General features: G+C 47.4%; 1 protein-coding gene across 3 annotated transcripts in view; it reads left to right on the top strand.

Annotated features, from left to right (window-relative positions):
* The window catches only part of DAAM2 (dishevelled associated activator of morphogenesis 2), a 105182-nt gene that overhangs the window by 10527 nt on the left and 78217 nt on the right, over window positions 1–16438 (top strand). The window contains exon 1 of one of the 3 annotated variants that reach the window (XM_080663268.1): window positions 10665–10710. The exons of the other annotated variants lie outside the window; for them this stretch is intronic. The gene's annotated coding sequence lies outside the window, so the exon portion shown is untranslated. Of the gene's footprint in view, window positions 1–10664; window positions 10711–16438 lie in introns of those variants that run through there. 3 annotated transcript variants of the gene reach the window in all.

Below are 16438 nucleotides of genomic sequence, written 5' to 3'. Positions count from 1 at the left end.
GATGCATGGTTTGGTAAAAAGAAAAAAAAAGGGGGAAAGTACTTAAAACCATGGCTGGCACATAGTAAGCACTAAGGAATGTTAATGATGCTGATGAAGGTGATGGAGATGATGATGGAGATGATGATGGAGAATGGGGACTGAGTCTCATTAGCTCTGTTTGTCCAGCATTCTGCTCAGTGCCTGGCATAGAGCGGGGATTCAACAGGCATTTATTAAACCAAATATCCCACTGCTTTTTGCTAAGTGTCTACTGCTTACTTAGTCAGCTCAACTCTCTACCAAAATATATGTTTTCCATTTAAAAATTTATTTTAACTTTTTAGTGAAGTTTGATATGATTCAGAAAAAATACAGTTTATAAGTATATAGATCAATGGATTTTCACAAACCAAACACAGCTGTGTACCCAACATCCAGATCAAGAGACAGAGCATTCCAAAGCCCCCCACATCCCCTGCCCAGAGAAGCCGGTCATGCACCTTCTTCCCTATTACCCTCCCATGATCTTAAAACCCAACTCCATAGGTTAGTTTTCCTGTCCTTGAACTTCACGTACATGGAAGCACACGGTGCATATTTGTTTGTGTCTGGTTTCTTTTGTTCAGCATCATGCTATTGCATAGGTCATTTATTCTCATGGTGGTGCAGGTTTCCATGATCTGACTATGATTTACTTACCTTCTGTGGTTGGGCATGGGGGGGCAGTTATGCACAGCCTTGCTATGAGCATTTGTGCACTTGTTCTTGGGGGGACAGAAGGCTATGTGGTATGCGTGTGTTCCGGGGCGTGGGACTGCTGGATCATAGGGAATGCATGTGTTTGGCTGTAGGAGGTATGAATTGCCAAACAGTTTAATGAAGTGGTTGTGCTGTGTTTTCCATTTTCTGTAAAGATGAAGAAGCGGTTCCAACTTGGTAGTGCAGGGGCTTGAGGCCCAGTAATACCCTGGGGTTCCTGATATCTTCCTATGCCCCATGCTCTTTGTGTCAGAGAGTTCGCATGTTCTAGAAAGCCTGCTGGGGGTAGGCGTGCCCTGCATACCAGGCACTGTGCTAAATCTTCACAACCATCCCATGAGATGATGAGATGGGTGTTACCATCCCGTCTCACAGATGAGGCAACAGAGGCTCAGAGAGGTTGAGTGACTTGCCTAAGATCACACAGGAAGAAACTTTCAGAGTCAGAATATAGACAGATATGCTTAAATCTAAAGCTCCTGCATTTGGGGATCTGATGGTGAATAGTTTTGGCTTCAATGTTAACACTGAATAGAAACATAGACATGGGTGTGGGGGCTGTTCCCCTAGAACCCGTGCCAGCTGTGGGTGGTAGCTATGAGGAGATGCTTTGTAAAAAGGAGCAACTCAATGACCTTGAGAAGCCAAATTGTTTTCCTGCCCTGGGGCTGTTGGAGAAAGTCATACATTTCCTGGAAGGCAAGGGTGACCATGTAATTTACTGTCTAAACCAGGACTCCTTCAAGAGTGAAAGGGGCACTCACTGGACAGGACACTGGGAACCAGACACTGCCCCCGGGGAACTGGGATATCGCTCACCCCTGCAAGGCTGAGTGGGCAGCACTCTCTTGCTCAGTGGGACTGTCCCAGCTCTTTTTAACTCTTTCAGAACCCTGTCTGTGTGGAGTCTGCCCTGATGCGATGTACTTCTAGTCTCCTTGGTTCATGCCAACCAGGGCCTGGCTTTCTTCTCTTCCTCTGCACACCATTCCCTGCTCATACATGGCTCTGACAAGGGAAGCTTTCTTGGACAGATCCAGTTACCATTGAGATGCTTATGCCAACAGATCAGAAGCTCCTAGAAGGCTAGGGCTGTGCCTTAGTCCCTGTGACACTGAGGGCACCTGTCCATGTGTCAGGCACAGAGTTAGCACTCAGGGAATTCTTGTTGACTGTACTAGGTGTAGCAGTTAATAATGCGGATTTTTTTCAGTAGATGGAGTTACACATCTGTTGATATATATGCGATTTGATATGTATGCTATTTTGTTGTATTGACAACAAGCTTCAAAACTTCATATGTCAAATTTTCTGAAGGTGTTAACATCATAGATATTTTTACGCTTAAAAATGTCGAATTTCGTGCCAAAAAAAGAGCATTTGCGGGAAGTTTTAATTCATTACTTTGTTTTGAAGAAAAGTGCTGCTGAATACTTCGGGAAGCTTATGGTGAACATGATCCATCTCAAGATACTTGTGAATGCTGGTTTAAACGCTTTAAAAGTGATGATTTCGATGTGAAATGCAAAGAACATCCAGGTCAACCGAAAAAGTTTGAAGACCAACAATTACAAACATTATTGGATGAAGATGCATGTCAAACTCAAAAACAACTTGCAGAAAGATTAAACATTGCTCAGCAAATAATTTCTGATCATTTATGAGCAATGGGAAAGATTTTAAAGAAAGGAAAATGGGTGCCCCATCAACTGAACGAAAGACAAATGGAAAACTGAAAAGTCATCAGTAAAATGTTGCTTCAATGACATGAAAGAAAGTCTTTTTTGCATCAAATTGTGACAGGCGATGAAAAGTGGATTTATTTTGAGAATTCCAAACGCACAAAATAATGGGTTGATCCCGGTCAACCATCAACATCGACTGCAAGGCCAAATCGCTTCGGAAAGAAGACAATGCTCTGTGTTTGGTGGGATCAGGAAGGTGTGGTGTATTATGAACTTCTAAAACCAGGTGAAACTTTTAATACTGATCGCTACCGACAACAAATAATCAATTTGAACCACGATTTGATCGTGAAATGACCAGAATGTTCCAGAAGACATGGCAAAGTAATTTTGCTTCATGATAACGCACCATCACACACTTCAAAACCAGTTAAAGACATGTTAAAAGATCTTGCCTGGGAAGTATTAACCCACCTGCTGTATTCACCAGACCTTGCTCCTTCAGATTACCCCTTGTTCCGGTCGATGGCACATGCACTTCCTGAGCAGCACTTCAAAACATATGAAGAAGTGGAAAATTGGGTCTCTGAATGGTTTGCCTCAAAACAAGAAAAGTTCTATTGGGACGGTATCCACAAATTACCTGAAAGATGGGGAAATGTGTAGCTAGCAATGAACATTACTTTGAATAAAGCACTTTTGATGTTTCTCTTGAAATTAATCATGTTTCCTTTGATTACAAAATTCGCAGCATTAACCAGTACACCTGGTATATATCATTTATCCATGTGCTCATTCATATTCAATCATTCATTCATTCATTCATTCTTCATAGAACAAGCTTAGTTTAGATTCTTTCTTTTCTCTCTTTGGATCTGACTCCTATTCCATTGGCCCAGAAAGAGAAGTCAGTTGTGTGTAAAAGTGTGTGTACATGCAAAGGACAGAGAGTAAAATGGATCAGCTTAATGGGCAGCAAAAGATACTGTCTCTCGGGAGTTGGTATGAGGATCTAGGCTGAAATTTCAGCCATCCGCTAATTAGCTGCACTTCCATAGATAAGTGATTGAGCAGTTTGGCATGTCTGCACCTTGGTTTGAGTCTCCTGTAAAATGGAAAGGAGTTAAGTGAGCCTGTGACCCAGGGCGTAGAAAAAGCGCACGTTACACTACGAAGTGCTGTGTGATTCTTAGTCAGTAATGGTTGTGGTGGTTCAACAGCTGTCTGAGGAGCACTGGTGTAAGGCGCTGTGTGAGGGGCTCCAGCGGGTCCTGGGGAATGAATCCTGGGGAGCAAAATTCACCCCCTCTGGGGTCTCCAGTCTCTTCAGTGCGCACGTGACAAGCACACATGACGGGGAGTTTTTAATTAATAAATAAAGAAGGAATCAGCAAATTCTTCTAGGCCTTAGCGATTTGATGTAAGTGTGTCAAAGATATGGATGCAAAGGATAATTAATTTCTCATTAAGCCCACAGCTGCATTTTCACCAGAACACCAGCCAGGAGCATGTAAGGGCTTGTGCGTGCCCAGCAGTAGCTTTGGAGCACGTAGTGGCCTCCTGGTGCAGATGCTGGGCTCCAACTGCTGGGATGCACATTTAGATTCCACCACTTACTAGAATCGGAGCCTCGTGCAAGTATTTCTCCTCTGATGCCCAGTTTTCTGATCTGTTAAACAGCGACAGTATCAGTACCTCCCCTCAAATAAGGACAACATTAATACTTGTAAAGTACTTAGAAACATTAATACTTGTAAAGTACTTAGAACAGTGTCTGGAATGTAGTAGGTACTCAGTAAATCTTAACTATTATTATTATTTGCCAAACAATGTGCTTTCCATTGGAAAAAGTGTGTGGTGTGATGCAGTTCATGGTTAGAGGAAAGATGGTTTTGAGATGGGGAAGTCGGGGAAGGTTTCATGGAAAAGAAGTGTCCCCAGCTATATCTCAGGCGTCTTTTATACCCTGAGCAAAAGGGTTTGTTTATTTTTATGATGACTCTGCCTTCAAGCTTAAAAAAGAAGATTTAGTATGGGAGGAATTCCTTCCCTAAAGAGGCATACGTCAAATGCTCCCTGGAACTTTGCAGTTGAATAAGATGTGGTCTTTGCTCTCACGCATTTCTGAGCCTGTTCATCCATCCCTTGTGCCAGTGACTGGAGCTATTAAGACAGATTTAGAAGTGAGGAACACTATTCCATAGAGATGCTCAAAGTTGAGGAATGTGGAGTCCATTTAAGAAAGCTCGGGAAATGTCGGAAAATTACAGACTCTCCTTCAGGGTTTCTGTGGTTATTAGATGAGTGTCTGGAACATAGTATGTACTCAGTAGATACCATGGGATGGCAGATGCATGGTGCTTCCTGCAGGGAGATGGACAGGTGGTCCCTCTGGGTCCTTCCGTCCCTCTGTGACATCCACATAGTTCTGTGTTCACAGGTGAAGGGCACCAAGAAAACATTGGGAATTTTTCCCAAACAATGTTGACAAAGTCTAGAGAAATGGGCCTGCCACATGGCCCAGGGATTGTGGGAAATTCTGTCCGTGGCTCACTTCGAATGTGATGGTCATTTTACGGCTCCTACCTCAAAGCCAGTCTGCAAAAGGAAGTCCTTCCTCTGCCTCCATCACCCTCTCCTTTTTTCCAGTGAAGAGGTGATGAAATGCACAACTTGTTCCAACTTTTATAAATTAAAAGAAAAATTCTTTTGGTTTTTCAAAGCATGCAAGAGTAATTCTAACAGTAAAATGATGCCATAGAATAATAAACACATGAAAAGACGGTCAAACGTACTTGGAAACAGGGAAATACCATAAATTGAAATCACACGGAGACATCGTTTAACACCCACTTGATCAGATTGGCCCCAAAATTATACTCATCACTCTGGATGTAGAGCCAAATGTAATTCCCACTCACTAATGGTGGGAATGAAATTGCTTTGACACTTTGGAGAGCAATTTGTTGCTGTCTAGTGAAACCGGAGATGCACTTACCCTTCAGCCCAGCAATTTCATTCCTAGAGAAAAACTCGAAAACATGTGAAGAAGAGATACGTTCAGGAATATTCATTATAGCGTGAATATTCTGTAATGAGGGATTTGAGAGCTAGAAAGCAACTCAAATGTCTCTCCTCAATCAAAAGACTGGTTAAATAATTTAATATTTACATACATTGGAATACTATACAATACCCTGGGCAAAACATGAAGAGGTACTAGGAAGGTATGATCTCAGAAACAATATTTAGTAGAAAAGCAAGGTGCAGAAGGATACCATTGTCATTAAGTTTGAAATAATATGAAGGAATGCCTTATTATTTGCAAATATTTACATATGGAACAGAAGTATAAAAACACATTTGGAACAACTACTAGATTCAGAGAGGTGGCTCCCACTAGGGAAGGCAGGGTGGGGTACACAGGGACTCCATTTACATCCGTGATAGTTTATTCCTTATACTCAGTGGTATACAAATGTTTATTTAGTATCTATATTTTTAAAGTATTTTTGGTTTGTAAAAAGTTAATTTTTTTTTAAATGGGCACAACCCTGGCCAGTGTGGGTCAGTTGTTTGAGGTTGTCCCATGCACTGAAAGGTTGCCGGTTCGATTTCTGGTCAAGGGCACATGCCCAGGTTGCAGGCTGAATCCCAGGTAGGGGGCATGAAGGAGGCAGCCGACCGATGTTTCTCCCTCTCTCTCTCTCCCTCCTTCTCTCTCTCCCTCCCTTTACCTTCTTCTCTCTCTAAAGATCAGTCAATCAATACAGAAAATTAAATAAACAATAAAATGGGCACAGATTCCCAATTCATCTCCTCTGCCCGTTGGCACATGGACATGTTGGAGGGTGAATAGAAGCTGCTGCCCCTTTGCTCCAGGTCCATCTGGGACATTCCAGGTGCTGTGACCACTTTCAGGTGGGCCATGGGGCCCTGCGTGCTCATGGTAATCACTGTTTTTGAACTAAAAATCTTGCCCTCTTTTTTATGATTTGTCGGGATCCTATTTTGATATATCGATGGAGATGCAAAATAGGGTCATAGCAATAGCAGCCAAACAACAGCTCTCTAGCACATTCTCTATATTGCAAATTGCTGGAGCTTCCTCTCATCCCGTCCCCTCCTTGGGAATGACTGGAATTTCTTACAAGTGACCACAGCTATCCTCTGTCCTGACATCCTTTTGATAAGGACATGGGACCAACAGTCCCGAGTATTTCTCAGTGCCCCGGGCTGAGAGACTCTCCCTCTGCATCCTCACTGCCCGGCTCCCCGGAGGTCTCCATGCCTCTGACTTTCCCTGGAACGGCCCCTCTCTGCTCCTCCTGTAGACATGCGGCCCCGAAGTGGGGAGGTCCCTCCACTGGGAACTGCCTCACTTTCTTTCACGGGACAATGAAGCCTTGCTGACTTCTTCTCTGGGCGCCTGTTACCATGCAGGCGGTTCCGCTCCTGTATGTGCCTTCCTCGATTCCAGCCCCTCTCCCTGGGAATCTGGTCCCAGTCCAAGGCAAGGGGCACACATTGGGCGGGCCTCCAGTGCCCTGTCCTCTGATGTGCAGCCTCTGTCCTTGACCGAGCCCACCACCCTCAGTCTCAGTTCGGCACCATGAGCCCCTTATCTGGCCATTAGAGTGCTTGCCCTGGGACTAAAGCCGGGGTCTTTCCTCTCTGCCTCCTGCTTATTTATGTCCTATAATTCACCTTAAGTAAAAGGAAGAAAATCTCACCAAATTGGGACTTTGCGGCACGAATCCTGGGCACATGGTTGCTCTGATAACATACCTTGTAGTCTATAACAGTCAGGCTCTAGGCAGGAGACACTTGGCACTCCCAGAAGGGTTTAACTGATAAGAATGTAATGAGAGGACTATTTGCAGAGATAAGGGACTAGAGGAGATGTGAGACACCCTGGGACCAGCAACAGCAAGAAGCTGTTAACACTCCTGCCCCTGGAGGGGTTGAGGGGGAAGGAAGTGTCATCAGGGCCCTGGGCCAGTTGGAGCTGAGGAGGAGGGGCCTCCTGGCAGGAGCTGTGGTCCTAGAGGAATGGCCACTGCCCATCACTACCATCAGGGCTTAGCAAAGGGAATGGGAACAAACACCCTGAGGCCTCTCCCTCCACACTCCAGTCACCTGCCTGCTTCCCGCTGGTCAAATCCCACTGGGCAGCAGAAGCCCAGCACCCTGAGGGATGCATTTCAGAGAGGTCATTCCCCTGGGCAGGGGTGTGGCGAGCAGGGCAGGGTGTGGAGGGAGAGGGGCCAGTGGAGAATAGTCAGCACCTTGTATATTTCTGTATGCATTTGTCATGCAACTGGATAATCCAGACATAATGGGGAGGCCCTTGGATTCAAATTGTAATAGCTTTGGGCAGTTTGGGCTATTTGTGGACTCCGGGAGTCTTAGCTGAGTGAGCCAAGGAGGGGTGTGGGAGGGAAAGGACTTGACACTTAAGGCTTTGGGTCAGGTACTTTGCTCTGTGCTTTGAAAAAAAAAAATGTTTTGAATGAGGCTTGGGGATTGGCCCTTTAACTTACTCTAAATCAGAGGTGGGGAACCTTTTTTCTGCCAACCTATTGGGATATTTATAACATCATTTGAGGGTCAAATAAAATTATCAACTTAAAAATTAGCCTGCTATATTTGGTCAACACTTAATTGGCTCACCCCTAATGCCTTGGCAGGCCCAGACCAAATGATTTCTCGGGCCTTACGTGGCCCATGGGCCGGACGTTCCTCACCCCTGCCTAAATACTTTGTTGTCCAGAGAATGGATGTATCTACCTTAAGGTGATTGAGCTTGGTGCTCTCAGGTGGCAGTTTGAGGACTTGAGACAGGATCCGAACCCAGAGTTCTCCTCCTGGCTCCACCTTCATTACCTCCCCATGGCTCACCTGAGCACATCCCCCATCCTGTGATTGATGTCAGAGAGGCGACCTTGGCTAGCGCTCAGAGGAGCTCTGCAGAAAAATCTGGGTTCACAGTGTTTAAACTAGTATTCTTTCTCTTTATCTATAGAGGGTTTTTCCTTGGGACACCCCACAGAACTGGTGTTTTGAGGCGCATATCCGTTAGAATTTGTGCTCAGATGTCTGGTACAGAAACCCTACCAGCGTGGCCCTGTCAGCGAGGGGCCTGTATTTTCCTTATACAGCGCATCCAGCAGATGCAGTCCAGAGTGGGCAGGGTGGCCCCACAGTGCCCGCAGCGGCCTGGGCTGTGTTAAGCTGTCCTGCTGTGGTCCAAGCCCCTCCCCTCCATCCTGTTTGTGGTTGCTGGTGGGTTTTGACTGGGCCTTGGTATTGCGGGGACAGCCCTGCATTCCACCTTGGTGATGGCTATGGGACACTTCTCCCAGGCCCTGTCATCTCTGAGGAGGCTCCTGCACAGACACTCAGCCAGGGAGTCGAGCGCTGTGTCTTCTAAGGTAGATATTCTTAGAAACATTGATCTGCATTCTTGAGCCCATGAACCATTTGAAGGGACTTGTCGTGTGTGTTTGTATGGGTGTGTGTGTGTGAGAGAGAGAGACAGAGAGAGCAGGCTTTTCCATCCTGTGGCAATGGCAGCGGGTATTTATAGCTGGATCTGCAGGGCCATTCTCACATGGCTGAGAAAATGAAAACCTCATGTGGATTGTGTTTGGTTTCCCCCCTGCCTTGGCCATCGCTGGCTCTCCAGTTCCTCGGCCCTTGTTGTTGTAACCAGAGCCGCGGAGCATCGCTGGGACTGGGAGGTTATGTAAATTCACTGTTTCAGGCAAAGGGCCTGTTCTCCTTCAGGCGGGCCACAGGGTCTCCGAGGGGACTTCTGAGGAGAGCTTGTGGGTGACCCTCAGTGGCAGCCTCGCCATCACCACGCTCTGGAAGGCGGTGGATTAACCCGTGGCGTGTGGATTCCTTAGCTCACCGCCCCTCAGCCTATGAGTTCCTTTGAAAGAAAACAATTCTTGCCCCTTGTTTTTCTGTATTCTTAAGTCTTTTCTGTCTGTGTTTTGCCTTCTCAGTTAGACTGAGAACACCTGGGGCCTGGTGTGTTTGCCCAGTTACTAGAGCTCTTGGCAGGACGGGGGTGGGGTGGGGTGGGTGTGTGTGTGTGTGTGTGTGTGTGTGTGTGTGTGTGTGTGTGTGTGTGTGTGTGTGTGTGTAGGCAGTAGCTCAGGTCCTGCTTCTCCGGAACGGCTGAAGAGTCATGGACTTCTCTGGACAGTGGGGCTGTGGCGGTTCATCTGATCCTTACTGAGGCAGGCGTGCTTCCTGACCACTTTACCCTGAGGCGACTGAGAGACCCAGAACCCGCATAGAGGCTCCATCATTTCATTCTGGTGTCTGGAACCCACACATTCACTTTGGATTTAAGCAGCTGAGGCTGCAGAGGGTCTGCGGCTGGGGCAGGGGGTAGGGTGGCCTGGCCCAAACCTGCCAGAGCATTCAGAGGCCCCGAGGAGCCTGCAAAGGAGGGAGCTTCAGCTTCGCTGCCATTATTCTGGGGAGCTGTGTCTTCTCATTGGCAACCCCCAGGGCTGTCAGACCTTCTGCGGCTGGCCTACCACATGTATGGCTTTATTAATTCCTAGTCTTCAAACTCGCCAACTATACCTACCAAGACCTACTATGTGCCAGGCACTGAGCTAAGCACTTGTGCACTCCAATACATCTCATTCTCACCATAGACCTGCAAAGTGGGTGTTACCCCATTTCACAGATGAGAAAACTGAGGTTCTGAGAGTTTAGGCACCTGACCTGAAGTCACATAGCTAGTTAAAGGCCCAGAGGCCATTGCAGGTAACGTGTGCCTGACTCTAAGACCCCTGCCCTCTGTGCCACACCTTGATATATGGCAACCATCTCCCTTCGTGATGAACTCAACAACCAACCACCTGACTTCCGTGTTGTAACTCAGCCCCACAAGCATTGTTCAGTATCCCCACCTGCCCGCCCTGCCTGTGTCCAGCCACAGAGTGGGAGGGGACTTCTGATTTGGGGGACATGGGTAGCTTCTGGTACATCTGTAGCTTGACCCCTAGGATCCTGCGCTTCAGCCCTGCACCCTGCTTTCTGCTAAGAACACACCCACACCCCGTCCCCCGCCTCCCTCCTCCCTACCTCCTGTGAGTTCTAGAGGGTTTCCAGGCCCAGGGCAGAGCCAGCTCATTAGTGTTTGTCCTGTTTCCAGGAATCCCAAAGAGACAAGAATCCTTTACTGAAAAGTCAAGCATTCTTGGGTAAAGTGTGATTCCTCACGCTGGGAAATGGGAGCCCAGACCCGTCCAGGAAAGTAAGTGTGGATTGCAGAGCCAGATGGAAGTGGATTGGCCGCTCCTGACACCCCCTTTCTGGCTACTCACCCCTCACAAAGCACACTGGGAATTTGCCTTTCCAGTTCATCCTAGGGCACTAACATGACATTTTCCTCCGGATACAAAAGGGAAGAAGAGGCAGATGGGGTGCCTGCGTGGGGTGTGTGTGTAGTTTTGCTCACCTGCAGATCACTTTCTTTGCCTTCTTGGCATGAACCAACCCTCTAGTGAGTTTTGGGGGGTGAGGGTGGGTCCCAGAATAGAGAATGGCAGGCAAGGAGCCCACCTGCTCTTCTGTTGGAGGAAATGTCTCTCCCACTTTGGGGCAGCTCCACCTCCCAGAGGGTCACAGGTCAACACATAGGACAGCTACTCTGAGAAGCCAGCCACCATGGTAACACAGGCAAACTCGTGGGCTAGAGGCAGACAGGAGCCAGAGGCGTGGAGTGGTTCATGATCAAGAAACACCTTGGAAGGATATGGAGTTGAAAAAACCTTTTCCTCCTTGATTATAAAAGAAGTGCAGACTTATGATAGAAAATATATAGAAGCAGAAAGACAAAACATAAAATTAGCCTATGAGCCCATCACTGGGGACCCAAAGGGATGGGGCTCTTTCTGTCCCTATACCTCTGCTCCCCACCTTCCCACCTGGCCACCATGCACACTTGGGGAACTTGCCTTCCCAGTTCAGCTGACATTTGACAGGTCACCTTTCAATCCTCTCTGCCTGCACACATTTTAAAGCAGTGTGAGTACATACTGCTCGCGCACAGGTGGGACAGGTATGTATCCTGCTTCCTCCTCTGCCTCCCTTCGTGTTACCAATTGTGTAAAGGAGAAAAGTTCTGAGCTGGGTGTGGAAAGTGGTCACTGAGCCTGGTCTGATAGAGAGAAAGCTCAGAACTGGGGGAAGGGCCCTAAAACACTGAAGGGCACCCAATGGGATGGGAGATCCTTTCTTTTTTTTTAATTTTTAAAAATATATTTTATTGATTTTTTACAGAGAGGAAGGGAGAAGGAGAGAGAGTTAGAAACATCGATGAGAGAGAAACATCGATCAGCTGCCTCCTGCACACCCCCTACTGTGGATGTGCCTGCAACAAGGTACATGCTCTTGACCGGAATCAAACCTGGGACCCTTGAGTCCTCAGGCCGACACTCTATCCACTGAGCCAAACCGGTTAGGGCAGTGGTCGGCAAACTCATTAGTCAACAGAGCGGCAAACCGCGGTTTGCCGACCACTGGGTTAGGGCCATGGGGGATCTTTTCAATGATGGAGGGTGACGAAGATCTCAAGTTCAGTTTCCCAGCTCCCATGTGGGCTGTGAGCAGCAGCAAAGTCCCTGCCTTTGACCGAGGCTCAGCGTCCCTGGCCACAGATATAGCCCTAATGCCATTAAGGTGTTGCCTTTTACAACGCTGAGTTTTTGGTTGTTAGTTGCTCCATTTTATGGATTCAGAAACTAGGGCTTAGAACTGCTAAGGACCTTGAGTCAGGTCCATACAACACAGCAGGAGAGCTGCAATTTGAACTCATTTACCTTCTTCTAACCACCATCCTGCACAGCTTCCCATTCTGGAGTATGCATCCAATCAGTAATCCCAGGGTCAGTGCTTCTCACCACTGGCTCTTCCTTCAGGAAGTCTTCCAGGTTGAATTCCACTGGACACTGGTCCCTTCTCTCCTCCACTGTCTTCCATATTAGCCTCCTCCAATTCCCAGTTACTCAGTAGTTGCTATTGTGACCAAATGTCACCTGAGGAGCCCTGCCTTTGAAATTCAGAATGCATTAGCTGAGTCCAGCACCCCCACCCCCACCCCACCCCACCCCAAGCACAGGAAGTCCATATCCTTCCATAGGAGCAGAGGTTCCCAAAGACTGGCTCTGGGCCAGCAGAGTCAGGATCACCTGGAACTTGTTAGAAAGGCAAATCCTTGGGCCCCGACCCAGGCCCACTAAATCAAAGGCTGGGAATGCAGCCCAGCTGTTGTATTTTATCAAGCCCGCCAGGTGATCCTGGTCACACTGAAGTCTGAGAACCGCTGGGCGAGGGATTCCCAAGTCAGAGGTGAGGGCTTATCATTTCTCATCATCTCCAGCTCCAAGTTCCTGTTTCCATCTAATTAGTTAAGATTATGAATCACCACTGGTCACAAGCAGGGTGGCCCAGACGTTAAGATGTGGACTCTGGAGCTAGGATTTGAATTTGAATTGGATTTGAATTCTGCCTGTACCTGACTCATAGTGATCCCTGAGTGAGTGGCTTAAATCCCCCTCAGACCTCTTAGCCCTACTGGGGGATAACAATGGTGCTCCCACCCCAACCCCCCACACCAGAGGGCAGTTGTGAGCATTTGGTAAGATTGCATGGCAAGTACTCCATTAGTGCCTGGCACATAATAGGCCTGCAGTAAATGTTAACTATTATTACTGGTTTCATGCAAGTGGACTTTTTTTTTGGGCACTGTGTTGACTCAGTTGTAGAATTTAATGCCCATACCCTTTTGACACACACACACACACACACACACACACACACACACACACACAGCATTTACACTAGGGCTTTGTGAATATGGTAAACTTTAGTGAGGTTTGAGGAGACCAACAGTGTTTACATCACAATAATGCAAACAGTTTGCAGTTGAACATTGGACAACCTTGTCCTAAAAAGATGGATTGCTTGGCCAGACATCAGGTTGTCTGGCCTTCTTCCTGAGCTTCTGGGTGCTTACCAGCAACTCAAGGAATTCCCCTCTTTAGATGCCCAGTAGTCCCGCTATGTTTATTCTCCAGCCCCACCCTAAATTTTGCTCCTTGACTCACTTTGCAAATCCAAAGACAACCTCTAAATCGGGGTAGAGGAACCTTTTTTTTTTTCTGCCAAGGGCCATTTGGACAATTTTAACATCATTCACAGGCATACAAAATTATCAACTTAAAAATTAGCCCTGCTATATTTGGTCAAATTTTTAATTAATTCACCCCTAATGCCTTGGCAGGGCCAGACCAAATGATTTCTCTGGCCTAATAGGGCCGGAGGGCTGGCCCTTCCCCACCCCTGCTCTAAATAATGGACCTTCTCCTCAGATGCTCCTGCTGGCTTCCTCCCTCATCAGAGAGGAGAGAGTAGCAGTGCAGTTACTAGTATTTCTTGCCCATGAAACCTCTGCTCCCTCTCAGCATGCGTTAGTGGAAGAGTCAGTGTTGGTTGATCTGAATGTGTATGTGAGCATTTATATGGATATGCATGCCTGTATCTTTTTTCCCGTCGGAGCATATTCCATAAATGTTCTTTCTTCTCTTTGTTCTAATGTTCACACCCTTCCAACTAGGGATGTATTCTTGATGAGGGTTTCTCAACCTTCGTACTAGCCTGGGTAATTCTTTGTCGGGGAGGAGGTTGCTGTCCCAGCATCCCAGGTCACTACCCATTAGATGCCAATAACGTTCCCTAGTTGTGACAGCCAAAAATGTTGCCAAAGGACCCAGGAACCACCAAAGTCGAGAGCCACTGGTTTAAGCTTAGTCTCCCAGAGTTTATCTCTGTGCTATACTTAAGGTCAGGGGACTGGATTTATCCATTGAGAAGAAATACACAGAGTCCCAGCAGCCTCTGGGTCACCGCTGATTCCTAAGGAGAATCACCAATACTTTGTAATTGCATTTCCTCAAAGACCCCACACTTAACCCATCTGCTTTCAAGACAAGGACACCCTGCTCTCTTTCCAGTCCCCTTCTCCCCAGGCAGCAGGAAACTTCACGGGGATCAGAGAATGGCCTTTGGGTTTTGGCTTATAAATACTTAGGGTCTCATTTTTCTTACTGAGGAAAAAAAAGTCTTTATCACATGTAACATTCTTGTAGCCGTAGTGGAAACTTTTGTTCTTTGGAGAGTTTCCCATTCCAGGCCCGGGGTCAGATTCCTCAGCAGAACTCTGAGCATTTTCTAGGGAAGTTTCTTTCACCACCGAGATTGTACCTTTGATGCATTCACACAGCTATGTTTGGATTCCGTGGATTAAGACATCCCAGGATCCTGAAATAGCCATGGGGGCAGCTGGGCAGCTGGGGGAAGAGCTGCAGGTCTGGGACTCAGTGGTCAGCCAAGATCAAAACCCTTTCAAGTTCCCTTACATTTTTGGAGTTCTCTCTTCACACTCTAGCATCTCAAACCTAAGACGAACAGCCAGTGCTTCAGTCTGTATAAGTTAAATGATGCTGCAGTAACACACATCCCCCAAGTTCCAGGGACTTCAAACAACTGGTGTTCCTATTGGTAGTCGGTCAATAGAGAGTCTCTGCTCATGATAGTCACTCAGAAGCCAGGCTGGCAGAACAGGCATCTCCTTAAATGTTGACGACTAGTGTAGCAAAGGGAAAGATGGCCTGGTCCTGCCAATTAATGCTCTACAGTCTAGACCTCTAATTACACTTGTATTAGTCAGGGTTCTCCAGAGATATACAACCAATAAGAAGTCAGCTTCTCTCCTTCCAGCCTCCCCCCCTCTCTCTCTCTCTCTCTCTCTCTCTCTCTCTCTCTTTCTGTCTCTCTCTCTCTTTCATCTATCTAGATGTATTTTCAGGAACTGACTCACTTGATTGTGGGAGCTGGTTGAAAATCTAGAGGGCAGCCCAGCAGGCTACAGACCCTGGGAAGAGTTGACTTTGTAGCTTGGGTCCAAATGCAATCTGTAGGCAGAATTCCTTCTTCCTTGGGGAACTTCAGTCTTCTCTTTAAAGCCTTCAAGTGATTAGACGAGGCCCACCCACATTATGGAGGATAATCTGCTTCACCCAAAGTCCCCTGATTTCAATGTTGATCTCATGTAAACAACGCTCCACCGCAGTGACATCTACACATCTAGTGCCATGGCCTAGCCAAGTTGACACTTAAATTAAGAATCACAACACTCAGCTTCTCCTCTTACCTCATGGGCCAGAATTGGTCATGTGGCCCCACACAAACACGATGGCCAGGAATCCACTATGTGCCTAGAGTGGGGGGTTGGGAACCAACGATATTTGACCAAACACCAGTAACTATCACAACTGTCAATGATGGTGGCTGAGGATGGACGCACCAGTCTGTGGTATGCCCATGCCAGTGCATGCTGCTAGGTCAATGCGGGAAGAGCTTTAGACTTAGACCCACACACCCCCTTTGCTCAGAGGAGGGCTGTGGAGGGAGTGGGTTGTGAAATGGCCAGGTCTCCAGGGAGACTAGATTTCACACTGTTGCTGAACACCTTCCTCTGCTTGGATCAGAAAGGGTCAGGAGTCAGCCCTCCCTTTGCACCATCTCACTCTGTGCTTCTGACAAGTCCCTCCTAGGCAGGGCCCGATTTTCCTGGCTGTCAGGAGGGGGTTGAGCAATGGCATCTCGAAGTTTCCTTCTGGCTCAAACATTCTGTGCACTTTGGGTCCACACCCTGTCCCGGTGGCCCCCAATGCCAGGGTTTGTGGCCAGGCTGTCCGGTTGGTACGCTGTGGGGCATGACAGAGGTTTCCTCCATGAAGCTGACAGGATCATTCTGGGCTCTCACTGCAGCTGTGGCCTCATTTGTGCCCTGGCCACACTGCGCTCACTAGCCCGGAGAGAATGCATGCTACACACCGGCTGGGAAGCGCCATTTCTGTGCCCAGTGCCCTCTGGTGTCCCCCTGCCTGGACGGTGGGGGGCTGAGGGGAAGGATGTGT

Source organism: Plecotus auritus (genome assembly GCF_963455305.1).
Source record: "Plecotus auritus genome assembly, chromosome: 4".
Taxonomy (NCBI): Eukaryota; Metazoa; Chordata; class Mammalia; order Chiroptera; family Vespertilionidae; genus Plecotus; species Plecotus auritus.
The sequence above is the reverse complement of the archived record's forward strand: the minus strand, read 5'-3'. Positions and strand labels throughout refer to the sequence as shown.